At 41.2% G+C, this 20050-nt stretch overlaps 1 protein-coding gene across 1 annotated transcript in view; it reads right to left on the bottom strand.

The window, feature by feature from the left end:
- L3mbtl4 (L3MBTL histone methyl-lysine binding protein 4) overlaps positions 1–20050 on the bottom strand; it is a 344610-nt gene that overhangs the window by 128003 nt on the left and 196557 nt on the right. The gene's annotated exons all lie outside the window — the stretch shown is intronic.

Raw genomic sequence — 20050 nt, 5'->3', positions numbered from 1 at the left:
GGCTTTTACATTTCTGTGCACATGCCCTGTCTCCCCAAGGCCTTCAAACACTTGTTCCTGCCGGCTACTAAGTAGCTACTGCCAGGGAAGGTGAACACACAACAGAGATTCTAGAGCACCATCGGGGGAGGTGCTCCTTGTCTCGGGGGAGGTGCTCCTTGTCTCGGGCTCAGAGTGGAAGGAGAGAAAAGCAGGGCCAAGTCGTAAGACTTGCTGTGATCGACAAAACACACACACACACACACATGCACACACATACACACATGCACCTACACATGTCTGCATATGCACACACACAAGAGTGCACACACACACATGTATTCACATGTGTGAAAATACGCATACACAAACAGACACACACGCACATGTGTGAATGCACACAAGTACACACTCACACACATACATGCACACACACACCTTGTAAGACAGACGTCCTCACAGTCTCACATTACGGTCCATTAGACCGTGACTTCTATGGCCACCACAGTGTCAGAAGAGGCTACATCTGGAGGAGACCACGGCCAAGTGCATTGATGCAGAGGTAGCCGGCTTTTTCAGGAATGCACGTCCTCTTCACTATGTCTGTCTTTGTAATACAAAATAAACTCGTTGTGAATAGATGATAGCTAAATTATAGACCAAAGCGAATTTCCAGAAGGGCCCGTAAGCGTGCTCCCTCCAGGAGGATGTCAGTGGCTAGCTCTGTCTGGAGCTGGCCTCTAGAATCAGGGGTGGAATGGTCAGAGCACCAGCCTGGCCCAGTGTGGCAAGGAAGAGCTGTGTCAGTATCGTGGTATCTCGGTTGACCAACAGCCTCTGCAGCAGACGGGAGGGCCCGATACACGCACAATTTTAAGTGACACCAATTAGTGCTGGCCTATTGGCCTATTCTTTTAGCTATCGATTATAGTAAGACACTATATATAACAATGCAAGGAAGCCCATAAATGAGTAACGGCCAGGGGCATAACACATTAGAGTACAAATCTAACACTCACAGCAGCAAACACAATGCATAATAAAAATAAGCATGCTTGCTGAGTGTGTGTCATAGGCTGTCACAGTACCGGAGTTCTGCATGCGGTATTATCGCTACTCAACAGGTTCACGCAACATAAGCAACTCTCTCATTCTCTGCACTCTCTTAAGAGGTCCCCCAGTTACTAAGTGACTAGTCCTGGAGGTGGGTAGGGGCAGAAAATTCTCAATTAGTTATGTTGAGAAACCATGGCATAGATCAGACGGTATCAGGCATAACCAAGAAATCAGATGTGTAGAGAAGCAGATAGGGATCTGGAGGGAGGTGATGGAAAAAATATGATGAAAACATACTGTATGAGATTCTCAAAGGACTTTCAAAAATCGTGGCATGATTCTTGTGCTGAGGTGCTGCGGATGCTGACACGGCATTATTCCGGGGAGCAGCTTAACGGCTGGGAAATCACAGAGAGTGGCCTGAGACGAAGCGCCCTTTGCAGCGGAGTAGGGCTACAGAGGCCTGTTGGGTGCACCACTGGAGACCTGTGAAAGCTTTTTCTGTAGAGAAGGGCTGGAAGGCCTTACATTCACCACAGAGACTGAGACATTCTCTCCCCTCCCCCGCCACACAGAAGAAGTTACTACTGCAAAGAGCTGCTACTCAGAATCACTGATGCCCATCTAACACAGTCTCCCATTCGGAGGCTTTAATGATGGAGGCCATGCATTTGTTTAATTTTCAGCATCCTAACACCACTTTAATGACTCTTGATGCCCACTGTTGCACAGCGTCCTCTTCCCACCTCTCTGGCTTGTTGGTCCAGTTTGGACAGAGACAGCTAACAGGGAGCCTCCTTTTCAGTAGTCCTGGTACTGGAAGAAAGGTTGTTCTCCTCTACCTTCCATCACTAATCAACGCATGCAGTCACACATCATTTGCCTATGTGCTGATGTCATTCTCACCCTCTTTGCTCCAAACAGAATCGCTGGAGCACCACTAGAACGAAATAGTTTCTGATTCATCCAGGCAAGGCATGCAAGGGCCTAGATCCCGATGATACAGACTGTGAGGTTCAAAAGAATATATTAAATGACAAAAACATACTTTGCAGAGGAAAATCCTGGTGGAGAATTTAAGAGACGATACCGACGAAAGATGAAAGAAAGCAGAAAGGAAGTGGGGAGGCGGGGCTTTCAGACACAATTGTTTTGAGCCTCAGAAGCAAGGACATGAATCTCCTGGGAGCATGTCAGTGTTGTGACACAGTGACAGCCTGTATTCTCTGCAGAAGACTAGTCAATGCAAGAGCAGAAACTTACTGATGCCGGCCTGTCACTCACAACCGCTTGCTTTCACTCCTGTCTATAGGCAAGCAGGTGTGTGTTTAAGAGCACAGATGGTTCTACAGCCTAGTCACATTAAAACAAACAAACAAACAAAAACAAAAACCTAGCTCTTAAAGAGGCATCAACCACTGCAAACTTATCTTTGCATCTGTACTGGGGAAATATGACTCTAAAAGGAAAACAACAACAAATATTGAAAATTTCTGGGCTGGCTAGTTTTACTTCAACTTGACCCAAGCTGGAATCATCTGGGAAGAGGGAGCCCCAGCTGAGAAAATGCAAGCTGAGCAAGCCCAAAGCTAAAAGACAACTGCAACAAGCAGGATATTCTGATTTTTGGACAGATCCTTTTACCTCACAATGAAAGGAAACAAAATAAACACCATTACCAACTCACAATGCCAATACTATGAGATATCACTGATCACAGTAACATGTGGTAGATTTGAGTTGAGACTATGTAAGACTAGATTTTAGCATCTGAAGGTAAGCAGAAACACACATCGTGAGTGTTTTCAGAGCAGCACTCTGAAGGCAACTAGGCCTCTGTGTTTCATTGAGGTCAGTCAGTGTGTGGGAGGAAGCTGCTCAGGGAAGCTGACACCGAATCCCTGCATTTGGCGTCCGCCTGGGAGACCCCTCTGCTTCTCTGTTCTCCTTCCTTCCTCCTCAGGGCCACCTCATCCCCAATACTGTTTTGGTTTCCCTTGTTCCCAGGACCCACTCTGATGACAGGAGGCCAGGGGCAATTCTCCAAGCCCCATCTTCAGATTTTACAGGCCTAACGCTCAGCAGCAGCAGACAGTTCTGGCACCCTGGCATCTGCGTGTTTGCTCTGCTCTCAGACTCTGTCAATCTCCTAGGATCTGCTTCCTCCTAAGTCAACATCAGCCTCTGTCTTTGTTTCAGAATGTCTGGTCTGCAGCTGTGGCTAGAATCTTGGTGTCCTACCCTTGTGGCGCATTGTGATCCCACTTTCCTCAAAATGCTCTTCTGTGGTCTCAACCCATGTCTCCTGAACTCATCCAGGAAGCACAGATTCACTTCCCTCATGCCATCTTCTTATTTTCCAAGGGCTGCATCCCATTGTTTCCTCTCCCTCATCCCATTGAGATCCTGATAAGCATCCTAGACTCTCCCTACTTGGCTTCAATTTGTAGAGTATGGATTCTGCTGGCTGTAAGCTCAGAGTCCTCTGGTTCTGATAACCAGGAAGTATCACCCCACACCAGCAATGTCTGTGCAATCATTATTTCATCTCCAAGAATTGAATTTTGTTCCTGTTTCTGACTGTGTTACTCTGCTAAAGATAATGAGCCATTCCCTGTCAGGTCCTGGAAATGGGAAGTTGGGACCTTAGAAGCCATAAGTAAGTCACAATTTACATGGTGGCAGCCTCCAATTTAAAGTGTAGCTATAGTCTCAGGATGGCTGGGGGCCGGGTGAGGCTGAGGGGCCATCTTCTCCCTCCCCTCACAATCTCTACGAACCAAGTTCCCTCTACTTTCCAAGTGTTTATTTTGCTTTTTACGACATCATGGAAAGAAATGGAAGGAGTACAAACAACAAACAGTGAGGATGTCGGAGCCCCCTGAGAGCTGCCCTTCAAAACATAAATAACAACCTAGTAGTCAGCAGAATTGTGGGAAGTGTCAAGTCCTTGACAACCTTCCTTCTCCTCCTTAGAAGTAAAGTGGCCTGAAATAGGCAAGTGGCTCCCATGAGGCCTGGAGAGGCAGGAATCTGCCCTATCAAGCCCGGAATCAGACACACAGCTAGGTTTCAAGGGGTTCGGCTCCAAATGCAACCATGAGTTCTACTCTTTGTGTTATTTTAGTGAGGCACTTAACTTACTAAACTGAATCATTCGTTTCTCTTCCAGAGGAAGAAAAAATAACGCTGAAAGCCATACCCCTAGCTGAGGGGTTTGAGTCTAAATTCACTGCATGGAGGCAGATGAGGGGCAACTTCCTTTGAAAACTTTTTAAAATGGAGAGTGTGAGAGCCTTCGCCTCTCAGAATCAAAGGCCACTGGCAAGCGCTGAATGGCTGCCTCTGTCAAATCAAAAATGGGATCCCTGAGAGTTGGCAGAGAAAGACTCTACCAACCAGAAAGAAGGAGGGAAATGTAGGCTGAGTTATCGTCTGTCCCGGAGATGGCAGATCCTTGTCCTGAGAGAGGGCTCCTGTAGAGGTTCCTAATGATGTGTGCAGCTGTATCTAGTACGTAAGGAAGGGGTACCTTGCTCTGATGATATTTCCCAGTATGTCCTTATCGCTTTTAAATTAGAAATGCAGAGAACTCTCCCCAGACTGAACCACCTTTAATATGAGTTGCCTAATCTTACCCAGTGTTATAAGGCTGATAAGTAAACATCTTTTTTTCTTAAGAAAATATTAACTTCTTAGAAAAATGGCAGCAAGGATAGGATATATATTGAAACACAAATCACTGAAACTATATTATAGCTATAAAACTCTTCATAAAAAACTTCTAAGAGCTCACATCTGACTTAAATTGAGGCTGACTTTACTTTTATGAAGATTAGGAGTTAGTGCAAATGATACACATTTGACTAGACTAGGAAATGTCATCACTTGATTTTAATTACTAAATATGTAACATAATTTATTGTTATTACACATCAAAATCAAAAAACATCTCTCATAATATATATGTATACACATATGTGTATGTATAAAGATAGTCACAGATTTATCTATTTTTTTAGAGTCTTGAATCTCAGAGTCAGTTTACTTTAAATTCAATAGCTTTAAAAATTTATTCCTAAAACAACACAGCCAACATTCACCCATCCCATAGCTGTTATTTATTTCAAACCCCAGATAATGTACTGCATACAAAGTAAAAAAAAAAAAAAATTCTGAAAGTTTTATCACTGAAGTTCAAAAGAAATATAAATATGTATAGGACTTAACGAGTTGAATGAAAAACTCTTGGTTCTTAAATTTTTCTGTGAAGTCCTCCCAGATCTTATGAACTCATGAAAATGGCCAGTGGAAGGTAGATGAGAGTTACTAATTAAATCAAGCATATAATCAGTTCAATATGGTGATAAAAAGCATGGACTAAAGCATTAGAGAAACTACATTAAAGCTAATTACTATTGAACGCTGATCGTGTGTTATTCTACCTTTCTGATTTTTATTTGCACATCTATAAAATGATGATAGTTTATGGGGAACTATCAAGGGGTATGCGAAAAACAAATGAGTTCACATAAATGTCTCTGTAATTATCAGTACAAATCAAACAAGAGTTTTTAATTTTAAGATTTTCTTCTCCCCTAGAAACTAGAAAGTATTGTAGGATTATCTACCATGTGGTAGAACTATTTTGGAAATTCTGAGGACACACTTAAGAGAAATCTCAAGTAAAGCATTACCTCCATCAGATCAGCCTGCGGTCATGTCTGTAAGGCATTTTTTTCTGGTTGTTAATTGAGCTGTGCAAGGATGCGGGGTGAGCACAAGCCAAGGAGGGCACTTCTGCATGATCTTTGCTTTGGTTCCTGCCTCCAAGTTTCTTCCTTGAGTCCCTGCCCTGGCTTCCCCCAGTGATGGCATGTGACCTGGGAGTTGTAAAATAAACCAAACTCTTTCCTCCTCAGGTTGCTCTTGGTCTTTGTTTTTATCACCGCAACAAAAAGTAACTAAGGGAGGACACTTAGATTCAAGTAGCAATCGTTTCACCTGGCAATCAGTGACCCCCTTTATCCTGAAGCACACCACCTGACCAAGCCATGTCCATTTCCATCACCCTCAAAACCAAAGCCTGGTTACATCAGAATGATCTCGGCACTCTAAACTGGACACCCCTTTCAACTTTGGTGAGTGTGAGTGTCACGGTATTGTTGCTTGAAGTACAGATTTTCTTCAGTGGAATACATTTTCTACAAACCAGTATCAATAGGTGTGAATTTACCAAGATTGAGAGTCCTGCTACTCAGCACACCAGCAAACATCAGTTCCCAAACTGATAGCATAGACCAGAGGTGGCACACTTTACACATTTACTCCTATCTCTCAGATAAATGAGAGGCGTTATCCAATGAGGCGTCGCATGTCTCAACAGCACAGAAACTGTCCTTTCTCTCATCTTAATCTCTTCATCGGTGTCTCCAAGGTTAGCCTATATTTGCTCTCCTCTTTGCAGTTCCTCTATCTAGCCCTTCTAGATAACTGCTTCCAAATAATGACCCCTGTCATTTAGAAAGAGGAAACTTAATCACTTCTGGCATCTGTACTCACCCTGATGAAGTAACAAAGGCTCTGCTTAGAACTGGGGGACCAGCTGCCCCTCCAAAAGTGGGCTCCCTGTCATAATTCAGTCTAGTGGGCTCCTGATGGGATTTAAGAAATATTCACAAGTTTGAAATCTATAAATACTAGAAGAATACAAATCAAGAAAATGAATTTTTAACATGGTATACAGAAATAAAGGAACATTAATTTCGATCTCTACTTCTTTTTTTCATGGTAGCTTGCAGCTCAGTCATTTCATTAATGTCTGTTTTAATATAAAAAATCCAAGCTCAAGATGCATCATTTAATTGCTTTAGGAGATATACTTTGACTGAGCTTGTATCCAAATTGTTTTCTGAGTTCTGTTGTAGGTAGTATGTTCAGTAAACCAGACAGGGAAGGAAATATACCTCAAGTGAATAGTGGTGTGTGGAGAGGGGGATGGAGAGGGAGGCATGGGGATGATGTTCCTTTAAAGCGTTTAGTGTATGGTTACTAGAAACTTCAAAGGTGTAAATTGGACTTAAGGAATGAGATAGTATGCTAACTACCCACACTAATGGCCTTTAGAGAATTTACACTGCAATCAGCTTAATGTACTGAATAAGCAATTTGTGTAATTTATTCAGGGAGATGATCTGATGAATAGAATCTGTGGTTTAAAAATATCCTACCAGGACCCTATCTACACAGTTAACATTAAGCAGGAAATTAAACAAATGAAGTGATTAACATGCTACATTATTAATTCAATCAAAACAAGTTTTGCATTTCTGTTATTACTAGGAACATTTTTGTTATAATACACAAGTTGTTTCCATCCTTTTAATTGTATAGTATTTTAGTAAAAAAGTATGATCATGTCAAAGTAATTTTTTTATAGTTAAGTTTGCAAATGTATTTTTAAATTGGTCTACTCTGGCTGGAAATATGTATAGTTTTTTTTGAAGATCTTTAAGGTATGTTTTCTCTTTTTCATACATATATATTTTTACTTTTATCATGATCATGAAAATTTAAAGATAAAATATCACCTAGAAGAGAAACTATGTTTCAAGAGCGGTGGTCTAAAAAGTACCTGGTAAATTACCTAACTCAAAAATGCATCAAGCATAATTTTAAAAATTATCTATAAATTAAATGTATACATTTCAGCAATGTAGTCTAATGAAATAATTCCATCTGCTGGAAGACTTTAAATTCAACATGATCAAATTTAAATGAAATTATTGCCATTTGGTATGCATAAGTTTGCTTATTGGTACTAAGTACCTCACCTGTAAGTTAAATGCTAATATTCACAATTATCTTGGCAAACCTACCTGCTAAAATGAGGAGTGCTATTTGGGTGCTGAAAAGAGAAAAAGGAAACCAGCTCATCCTTCACCTGCCTGAGATAAGTGTTCCCAAACACTCACATACTCAAGAGGGTTTGCAGAGTTCCTGCTGGCTTCCGCTCACCTTCACAAGCAATTCACTGTGAGTCCTGTTGAGCCACAGAACATCACCGAAAGCTCACAGTGCGGTCTCCAGTCTAGCGCTGACATGCCCACTAGGTTGGCTATCATCAGAATACAATCCCATTTGTCATCTTCTTGCCTTTGCTTCCCAAGTTTCTATGATCTTTTTTTTTAAATTCTGTTTTAAAAATTTGTAGCATTATACAATGAAGGAGCCTGCCAAAAGGGACAGCATGGATGAACTTCAAGAACAGTGCGCCAGAAGAAACAAGCCAATTGCTGAAGAATAGAAACTGCATAATTCCTGTTCCATGTATAATAAGCAGAGAGCTGGATGGTGACTGGCAGAAACTGGCAGAAGAAAAAATGAAGAGCTGCTTCTCAGTAGGACAAATATCCAGTTATATAAGAGAATGATTTCAATCTCCCTAGGGCAGCATACCTCTAATAAACAGCTTTTTGTTGTATGCTTAAACTTTTACTATCAGTTAAGTTATCCAGTAAAGCATTCTTCCTACAAAAGAAAAGCACATTTAAAAGTTTGAGATGTAGAGGCAGATTCCATTCAAAGAAGTTCATTGTCGATTATATTATTTCTAAATTAGTTAACATGCCAAAGGCAAATATATCCTAAGACCTAATGTGTATAAAGCAATATTGTCTTTATTAGCAATAAGAGGTAAATTAGAAATCTTTCATTAAATCTTGAAGGGAGATATTTAACAACAGCCTTAAGAAAAAAATACACCATGTAATATTGCGTAGTTGGCTTACCAATGCAAATTCTAATACAGATAAATACTTATTTTCAGAGAATGTTATCAATATTACTTTTTTATCACAAATTATTCTAAATGTTACTTAGACAAATTATGTTATTGAGAACATAGGACTATGTTTTATAAAAGACCATGAATTTATCCTAAAGTATATATGTTGATGTTTTCATTTCTATTAATTGTAGGTCTTAAAGTTAAAGGAAATGGTATAAAAGTAACAGTTTTTTAGCCTAATATCAAACATTTTATATTTTCACAGTATTTCTGTGTACTGCAGACTTATTGAAGTTCTTTCTAAATTAACTGATCCCAGTTAATTCTCCCAATATCCCTGGGAAGGATGTCTTTCTTTCTTTTTTTCCTTTTATGGAAAATAGAATACTTTTCTCACATTAATATATACTGATTTCTACTTTCTCTGTTGTTCCCAGTTCTTCCACACCTCCTTTCTCATCTGGATCCATACCTTTTCTGTCATTCATAAGAAAACAAACAAGCTTCTAAGGGATAATAATAAAAAACATTTAAATAAAACTAACTCTGAAGAAAGAATTAGAAGAAGATATCAGAAGATGGAACCATCTCCCATACTGATGGCTTGGCAGGATTAACATAATAAAAATGGCCATTTTACCAAAAACAATCTACAGATTCAATGCAATTTCCATCAAATTACCAACACAATTCTTTACCTCGAAAGACCTGGAAAGAAAAATTCTCACCTTCATATGGAATAGCAAGAAATCCAGAATTGCTAAAACCATCCTCCACAATAAAAGATTTTCTGGAGGTATCTTCATCCCTGATCTCAAGCTGTACTATAGAGCAACAATAATAAAACTGCATGGTACTGGTGTAGAAACAGAATGGTGGATCAATGGAACCGAATAGAAGACCCAGAAATAAACCCACACACTTATGGATACCTGATTTTTGACAAAGATACAAAAACTATACAATGGAAAGAAGACAGCATCTTCAACAAATGGTGCTGGTCTAACTGGATGTCTACATGTAGAAAAATGCAAATAGATCCATACTTATCACCCTGCACAAAACTAAAGTCCAAGTGGATCAAAGACCTCAACATAAAACCAGACACATTGGTTAGAAGAAAAAGTGGGGAAAAGCCTAGAACTCATTGACACAGGAGACAACTTCCTGAACAGCACACCAACAGCACAGGCTCTAAGAGCAACAATCAATAAATGAGACCTCATGAAACTGAAAAGCTTCTGTAAAGCAAAAGACACTGTTGTCAGAACAAAACGACAGCCTATAGACTGGAAAAGGATCTTCACCAACCCTATTATCTGACAGAGGGCTAATATCCAGAATATATAAAGAACTCAAGAAGTTAAACAGCAACAAACCAAGTAATCCAATTAAAAAATGGAGTACAGTGCTAAACAGAGAATTCTCAATAGAGGAATATCAAATGGCAGAGAAACACTTAAAGAAATGCTCAACGTCCTTAGTCATCAGGGAAATGTAAATCAAAATGACCCTGAGATTTCACCTTACACCCCTCAGAATGGCTAAGGTGAATAATTCAAGTGACAAGACATGCTGGAGAGGATATGGAGAAAGGGGAACCCTCCTCCACTGCTGGTGGGAATGTAAACTTATACAACCACTTTGGAAATCAATCTGGCACTTTCTCAGACAGGAATAATGCTTCCTCAAGATCCAGCTATACTACTGCTAGGCATATATCCAAAAGATGCTCAAGTATACAACAAGGACATCTGTTCAACCATGTTTGTAGCAGCTTTATTTGTAATAGCCAGAAGCTGGAAACAGCCCAGATGCCCCTCAGTTGAGGAATGGATACAGAAATTGTAATAAATCTACACAATGGAATATTACTCAGCGATTAAAAGCAAGGAAATCATGAAATTTGCAGGTAAATGGTGGGATCTAGGAAAGATCATCCTGAGTGAGCTATCCCAGAAGCAGAAAGATGCCCATGGTATATACTCACCCATATAGACATATAATATAGGATAAACCTACCAAAATCTGCACATCTAAAGAAACTAATCTAAAGGGAGGACTCTGGCTAAAATGCTCAATCCCCATTCTGAAAGGCAAAGAGGATGGACATCGGAGGAGGGAGAAAACAGGGAACAGGACAGGAGCCTACCACAGAGGGCCTCTGAAAGACTCTACTCTGCCAGGTATCGAGGCAGATGTTGAGACTCATAGCCAAACCTTGGGCAGAATACAGGGAATCTTATGAAAGAAGTGGAGATATTAAGACTTGGAGAGGACAGGAGCTCCACAAGGACAGCAACAGATCCTAAAAGTCTCAGCACAGGGTTCTTTTCTGGAACTAATATTACAGCCAAGGACCTCTCATAAAGATGGCCTGGAACCCCTGTACAGAGGTAGCTTATGGCAGTTCAGTATCCAAGTGGCCTCCATAGTAATGGAGACAGGGACTCTCTCTGACATGAACTGATTGGCCTGCTCTTTTATCACCTCCTCCTGAGCATGAGCAGCCTTACCAGGCCACAGAAAAAGAAAATGCAGCCACTCCTGATGAGACCTGATAAACTAGGATCAGAGGGAAGGGAAGAAAGACCTCCTTTTTCAGTGGACTGGGAGAAGGACACAGGTGGGGAGGAGGAAGGGTGGGATTGGGAGGGGAGGAGGGAGGAAAATACAGGGGGGATACAAAATGAATAAACTGTAATTAATAAAAATACTTGATAACAAAATAAAGTTTTAAAAACACCTAACACCTCACACTTGAACAAAACAAACAAAAGAGAAAGAATCAAAGGGAAGGCACAAGAAACGGAGACCCACTCGTTCACTCAGGAATCCCCCCAAGATACTAAACTGTAAGCTACAATATAGTTATAGCTCAGTGGACCGTGCTTCCTTTGCAGTCTCGACTCCCTGGGTTTAATACACAGCACCTCAGCAATGAAAAAAAATGAAAAAAAAAAAAAAAAAAAAAGGAGAAAGAAAATGTCAAGTTGGACATTCTGGCTGACACTTGTAATCCAAGCCCTTAAGAAGCTGAGGCAGGGGGATTTCTGTTGGTTTAAGGCTAACCTGTGCAACATGGTGAGTTTTAGGCAAGCCTGGTCTACTGGATGAAATCCCGTCTTGAAAAGAGAGAAAAAGAAAAGGTAGGAATTATCTCTCCTCAAGAGCGAAGCACAGAGGACCTAAGTCATATCAGATCACAGAGCTGGAGAATTATACAGACAGGATCTAAGTGCCGACAGCTTGATCCCAGGGACTGGGTTTTAAGAAATATATCAACCGATTTCTTCGGGAAGACATTTTTCCAAATATGCAAGAAAATAAAAATGAGGAGACGCCTGGCAGAGAGCTTTTTATATAGTAGTTGCCTTGCTGACTGTCAAGTGACAACGCTGATGTATTCCTAGTCATCTTGGGCATTGTTGAGAATGAGTAGCACCATTTGGATGCTCTTAGGGAAATTAAGCTGTTTTGTGCTTTAAATTTTTCATCCTCACACATGGAGCCGCCTCAAGAGCAGAACATGTGGTAGACAGGATTCTTCAGGAACAGACACGTTCTCTGCATGGAGCAAAGCACCATGTGAAGAACTGGCCATCTGGATAATTTTTTATTGGGAAGATCCATAATTTATAAACCACAAGAAAAAAAGAGATACAGTAATCCTTGACTTCCTGTCCGAAAAAAAAATGATTTCAAAGTTCCCTGCCAGCATGTTTTTAAAAGGAAAGCGTGTACGTTTCATGTACACATATACACATATACACTGGCATCTACAAGAGCCAAATGAAACCATTACACAACTAAGCATTGAACTAAGCACATTGGAAGTGCTCGATGTTAACTGAATCCAGGATCAGGAGACAATGAAGCTGCAGACTGCATGTACTGCAGAACAACACTGTACACTTCACGCTGGGTTAGGCGTGCGTAAACAGTGTGGCAAAGACCCAACACTTCATAGTTTTTTGCCACATGGGTTACCACCCATCCTCAATTCCAGAACTTTGGAGACTGGGGCAAATGGATCACAAGATGATGGCCAATCTGGACAAGAGAGAGACTCTTCCTCAAAGAAATAAATATAAAAGCAACTAATGGGTGTGAAGAGCTTATCATGGTTCATTATTATACATGGTAAATGATACATGCAAGAGGCGTAGGATCATTAAAATAGGAAAATATATGTATTAAACATTTAGTATGGAGCCAAGCTCTGTAAGTATCTAGCCTACTATATGCACTGCTTATTTAAATAAAGAAAATCTTGCTGAGGAACAATGTTCATGAAACTGTTTTCATGGCAGCTGCTCTTTCTTGCTTCTGTGCCAAGGGAGGGTACAAGTTCAGACTCCTGAAGCAGGACTGAGCTCACTGGGTTTCAGGGAACTGAGTATGGGTTCTGAGATGGGAAAGTACAGTGACAGGTTCTGGAAGCTGGTCCTCGAAGCCCCAGCTGTGAGCAGCACTGGAGGGACACAAACGGATGGCAGGGAAGTCTGCCCAGAAACAGAAGGAAGAGTTGACACATGTTCTGGGAAAACAACCACTGGTACTCACAGTTTGCTAAATATGGAGGTTCTTAAAGAGAACAATGACATAGAAACCCACTGAATGTAAGGATAAAGATGGGCAAGGCAGAGGCTGTCCTGGGCTAAGCTCAGCTTCTAACATATTGAAAGACAAGAAGGACGGGACTCATCTACAGATGGGCAGAAGTGGGATGCGATGAAGACTGTTGAGGACACCAGGAGATGCCTATGCCTATTCTCAAAATAGATAGTACTTGTTCCATGTTTCATTCTGCACAGACTGGTCTCTGCTCACATTTCACAGACACACTTATTGTAGCCCAGGAGTCTTTCAAAAGACTTAGCTTAAATCACTTCTCTTCTTTAACTCTGTTCAGGTGACAGACTGCAAGGGGATCACTAACTGAGATGCTTTGAGGATTGCAGACGTACTACTTGGAGGGCTATGTCTGAGAGAGCATCCTCCCACTCTCTGTTCACTCGTAACTTCTGCTGGAACTGTGTTCTCTTTTGCCTGGAGTAGGTAGATTGTCAACACAAGAGTGTCACCCATGGTCTCTGCTGTGGTTACCAGGGTCCCTGACTGAGAGCCCAGCCTCTGTGGGACAAGTCACACAGCACAGGATGTTGGATACCTGGGCTTCCCTAGAACTCACTTCCTCCTTCTACTCCTCTCAACATTTTGAACCATGATCCTTCTGCTTTTTCTGTGTACTTAGTTCTTCAAGAAATGTGAGTCCACACAGATGAGTCTGTTTGGTGTGTTTAAAGCACCTCAGCAGAGGTACGTCAGCATTCTTCCGGGTTATGAACATGGATGTTCCCTGATGGAGATCAACAAATTGTCACCATCCTTGTAGTCACTGCTGGGTTAGTAAGCAGCACGTGACTCATGGCGGGAACCTAGCACAAGGCTCTACCCTGTGGGTTTGGCAGTTGCTGTCTAGTTAAGGCAGAAGATAACCTAAATTTGCCCTTTGCTTGATTAAACCTTAATTTATTCGTTAAACCTGCTTCAGCTTGATGGTACGATCTTTATGTAAGTGTTATCTATGAGCTTTCATTTCTACTCCTTATTTTTTTACTCACATATCTGAAATTCACTCAACCACGCAGTCCCTAAACGTTACTGGGAAATTTGCTACCTTTGTTCCAGCCAAGATTTTACGTGTCTTCATTTTAGATTGCAAATTACACAGTGGAATTTATACCTAAAATGAACTGTGCCATTGAAATTTTAAATTACAAAATTCCTAGTAGAAGCTGGGCGTAGTGGTGCTCATCTTTAATGAAGAATGCCGATCTTTGTGAGTTCAAGTCCAGCCTAGTCTACAAAGCAAGTCCAGGACAGCCAAGGCTACACAGAGAAACCTTGTCTTGAAAACAACAACAAATCCTACTAGAGATTGTTAGAAGGAAGGACCGCACTCTACTTGTTGCAAACCACTGATGTTTTTCCCTAGTTGTTTCCAGTCTACTCTTTTACAGTATGCGTGGGTGTATCATGCAACTGTGTCTGTATCAGATTTGCAATAGTCATCGTTGCCACCATTGACACAGGTTTCAATTTCTTGTCTTGGAGTTGAGACTGTCGACTCCAACTTCTTTAGCATCAGTGACTTCCCTGTGGCTGACCCAAAAACCTCCCATGGCCCCTTCCCTTCCGATAGCTTAAGCAGGCTCAAAATTTGTTTTCTAAATAAACTATATAGTAGCATTTAAGAGATGTTTGGAGTCAATTTCTTTACATAACACTGTTGCAAATCTCTTGGTTTAACAAATGTATGTGTGACTCCAGAAAACAACAACATGGCCTTTAGCAACCATGGTTGCCAGTCTATGCTCTTAAAAATGGGACATTTTCACTGTTTCTTCATACTTTCTCTGGTTGTGGTATTACGTGAATTTGAACATGTATATGACCATAAGTATGTGTCCATGGGTATGTATATGTGTGTGCACGAACACGTAATAGAGAGGACGTGGTTGCTGATATCAGTGTGTAGTCAACATTACTCTCCCTATGTACACAGTTCCAGAGAACAGCAAGAGATTGGGAGTGAGAAGTAGCAGGAAGTTCTGGGAAGGTATGTTTTCCAGCCCCTTAATTTCTGTAACATTCATGTCCCTCCTTGCTGCTGTCAAGCCTGTGGGGAAGGCAGTGCCTCTTCTTCCATTCATCCTTCTGTTTCCCTTCCTTCCCTTCCCTTTTTTGCCCTTCCCTTCCCTTCCCTCCCCTCCCTTCCCTTCCCTCCTTTCTTTTATCTCTGATCCTCCCTCCCTCAATAATTCAGCAATAAACAGGAATCAGACTATTTGTCACTGTGTTTGAGAAGCAAGGAGGACAGGGAAGAGGAGGATCATGAAAAGAGAATTTGCTTTGCAAAGAAGCACTGGAGGGCCTAAAACAGAAAAGAAAGGAATAATGCTGAAGAGAACGCTTCAGAATTGACTGTGCTGGCATTTACCTAGCTGTGAATTCATTCAAATGCCACTGAATTTGTGCACTTTTAAATACGTGAATCACATAAATGATATAGCAGTAAAAGTGTGTGTAAATAAAAGTGAACCAGGGCTGCACAGTACAAACAGCATTGTTTTAAAATGTGCTCGTCCTTAGGCCAACGGTACACATTGCAAAGCTGTTTTGCTAAAAGCTCCCTTTCAGTGCCAAGCCACTTACGTGTTGAAGTTCTATGGCAGATGGCCTCTGACTGCCACTTGGGGGTAAAGAATGCACAAAACGAAGCTGGAGCTGGAGAAAAGACAGACAGACAGGCGACGAGAAGGTGTCCATTGCGAGGTCCTCTGCTCGCTGCCTCTGAATGGTTAAGCATCTCATCCTTTGTAAGCCCTTGGGCATATCTTATTTATTGGTTGGCATGTAAAGATTATATGTGTGTGTGTGTGTATAATATTTAACAGGGTAATATGACACTATGAAATAGGTTTAAACTGTGGAATAGTTAAACTGGGCTAACCAGCATAAGCTTATTAACTTACTGAATATGCTTTAACTTACTGAATATGCTTACATTTTCCCTTAGATTCTATCTAAAGCCTACATACTTTTTGTAGAAATGTTCACAGATACGTTGTTACTACCAGGTTGTATAGCAGCACTGAAGCTATTTCTCAAGACTTATTCATTTTCATGTGTATGATTGTTTGCCTGTGTGTAGGTATGTTTATCATGTATGTGTCTATTTTTGCTTGTAGGGGCTAGAACAGAGGTTACGTACACTGTAGCAGACATCTCCTTCCACCTATGCTCACGCTTACAGCACCTGGAAATCTCTACTCTATAATCATCTGTAAGTAGCGCCCTCTTTATAAAAGTTCCTTGATTGTGATTTTTCATATAAGTGAGGTGATGCAGAATCTGTGTGTCCTAAATTCATTTTAATTGAGAGAAAAATGGTAATTTAACTAGTAAAGATGCTTACTTGTTTTACAATGTTTTAAAAAAAAAAACAAACCTAAATTTCTTGACTTTTACACACACACACACCAGAAAACAACTGAACCAACAAGCTTGGTTCACTGTCAAACGGTCCTGTCTGCCTCAAAACTAATCCGACATATTTTAAAGCCTCATTTAAAAAGATACCACTCCTAATGGATAACCGAAGAAGTCCAGTTTCCCTGCAGTTAAGGAAGCAGCTATTATGGGCTTGGAGTCCTTACAGTGAGTGCGTGTACCTGGGACACAGGCCTGGCTGTGTAGACACAGTGGCTGTGGCCACACAGGTATCCATTCAGATCACACAATGCATCTCAGGCCTGCTCTGCACACAGATCTGCTGGACTGCAAGACTCTGGATAACACTGGTGCCCTTTGTTGTAAAATCCATATGGGTTTCCAAAGCAATCAAGGTGAGAAAACCTTATTTCCCCCTTTGAATTTTTAGCAGTATTTAAAATACAATAAAAACATAAATTTAAAGCCTGGCAAGTATGTGTGCTCTCGGTAGCTTGGATACAACAGATACAGTTACGGAAAAAGAAACTGCTTTCTAGAGAGGGAGTCTCTTCTCAATGGAATTTAAATATGAATTAATGAGCAGTAATCTCTGAGATTCATGATTGATAAAATAGCTCATTTTTAGACATTTGTGCATTTAGAAATAATCAAGTTATAGAGTGAATGAGGAGGCAAAAGCATCTCTGCAGTGTCTGAAAATTTACTTGGCAAGTGATAAATTTTTCCATTAGAGTTAATGAGTTGAGCCTGGTTAACTCTCCCAGCATAACTGCAGAACTGAGCTCATACCGTCTGTCTCTCATAGTTAATGTGATTTGTTTGTATACTGATCTTTCACTCACTGTTTTCCAAAAAATCCATTTCAGGAGTGATTAATTTATGGGCACATGTTTTCAGAACTGGAGATATGATATGAGAAGCAAAGACAATGGACAGGAGTCTTGGGAGAAATGAAATGATGTGTGCACAACTGTTATCTGATGACTGTTAAAGGCTAAAATATTCATTCATGGAAATGAGAATTGCTTTGTCTGTGTTCCAGAAATTCAGAGAACACAACAAAGACTCAAAGAGAAAGCGTATTCAAAACAACGTTAAAGTGTAATGTTGCATAAGCACAAGCCTGATAAAAGTTTGTCACATAAAAGCAACATTGTGTCACACAGGTAATTGAAGGGATTGGGGGGGGGGGAGAAATTTTCAAACATAAACACATCACTCTAGAAATGCTGAATCAAGTACAAAGAACTCCTTGACAGCAGCTGTCACAGAAGCCTGGGTTTGTGGAACCGAATGTAGACAGTGAGGAGAGGAGAAGATATTAGATTGACTTGTTTGAAGATCACTGAACCCTCGCCCTCCTAGCTCCCATTCCTAGGCTTGTTTTCTTTGTGTGGCTCATTACTAATGAAGAGCCCAGTGACCACTTGAATCTGTAATTATAATCATTTTCCCAAAAGCTTAATAGTTAAGATAATGGTAAATCTGAAAACAAGTTTATATTGGTTAGATGCACATTCACCCCTTCCAGAAGACATTGGCAGGTCCTCTGTGTTATAATACCCACGCTTTAGCTAATGGGGGACTAGGGTTAAGTTTTAATGACAGTCCCTTCTCTCCTGCACTCTCTTCTACTTTCATCCAAAAACAGTTGGTCACCTCCAGGAACCATAGGTTTGCAGTGTGCTACAGGCCACTGGATGCACACAGATATCATATAGATTATGTATACTACACATAAATATATATTTATTTGATAAGTTTGTGAACGATGAATTCGGGCTAAGGCAGGGACATCTGAAAAGATCAACATGACGCTGGCTTTGGCTTCCCTGATAGAGCAGCTGCCCTTCCTTCCCCACGGGGAAGGGACAGTCTTCCCTTGTCTGCCTTCTTTTAACGGTGCACTTGGTTGCCTTCAGAATCAATGTAAACACCATTCCCTCAAGGTCGTTGGCTGTGACCTCTCAGGTTGACCCTTGTAGTCCTGAAAACATAAAGATTTCTTCTGCACTTTCACTGAAACCTACTTTCTACTCACAGTTCTGAAAATATATGAAAGCTGCCTTCTCACTCTTCTTTTCCTTAGTTTAATCTGTGTTACTTTGAGAGTGTCATATGTTAGTAATATATTTTACCTAGGTTTTCAACCCTCCCTTTCCTGCCTCCAATGCCTCCCTGTGGCAGGCTTCCCTTGGATGGTTCCCTCTGAAGTGCGCTGTCCAGTGCTGAAAACAGAACTCACGGGATCCTGCGGGGGAGTTGTAGCTAGAGTGTGCAGAGACAACTTGAGCACACATACAAGGGACATTACTGGATCTCCAGAAGTCATGTTATATATATAGTGGTGTTATAACGGGGAGGGCTCCTTGCTGCAGAGTGTGTCAGTGCCTGTGAATGGGTCTCCAGTGGTAGAGGGTGCACAGTGATGCTGAGCATTGTGGAAAGGAATCAACCACTCAATCTCGGTGTGGCTGGGGCAAAGAGGCCTTGGAAGTCATCTTAGTATTGGGAGGAAGAATGGGGAGACACTGGGAGATGTTTAAAGCAATAGTGGGATGGTTGGATTCACACCTGCTTGTGAGGAAAACCACCAGGGGTCATCAAGTATGTTGATGAGAAAAGAATGAAGAAAAAAAAAGGAGATTATGGAGGCAAGCCGACAAACCTGAGACACAATTTTAGAAACAGAGAGGGAGGGATTGAAGATGATTTGTCACTTCCAATGGGGCCCCTGTATACAGGATGGGACTGCCCACCAAAACCTTGGAGGAGGCATGAGTTCAGGTTTGGGCATAATATTCATCAGAGGGGACTTAGTGTGCGGTTAGACTTATGGGTCTCTGCACAGGAGAAATGAAGGCTAGAGGCACTAAAAGGAGCCACAGACATTTAGATGTACTTGCAGCCATGGCAACAAATGAAACTGAACCGACCACAGGAGAATTTACGAGTGAGCACAAGAGAAGTGGTTTTCAGCCCCCTTTGCACATTAGAATCAGCAGAGAATGTTACAATCCCAGAGCCTAGGCCCTAACCTCAGAAGGTGGATCAGACCTGGGAGCTTGTCAGAATATCTTGGGGTCCCATCAACAGCCAGGATGAAGAAACTGAGGGTACGGAGCAAGAGAGAGGTCCCAGAGGGACCCTAAGTTATAGCATAAGGAGGCCTGAAAGCTGGTCAACAGAAGAACAAAGGGGCAA

This window comes from Psammomys obesus, unplaced genomic scaffold, assembly GCF_907164565.1.
Source record: "Psammomys obesus unplaced genomic scaffold, mPsaObe1.curated_primary_1811, whole genome shotgun sequence".
NCBI lineage: Eukaryota > Metazoa > Chordata > Mammalia > Rodentia > Muridae > Psammomys > Psammomys obesus.
The sequence above is the reverse complement of the archived record's forward strand: the minus strand, read 5'-3'. Positions and strand labels throughout refer to the sequence as shown.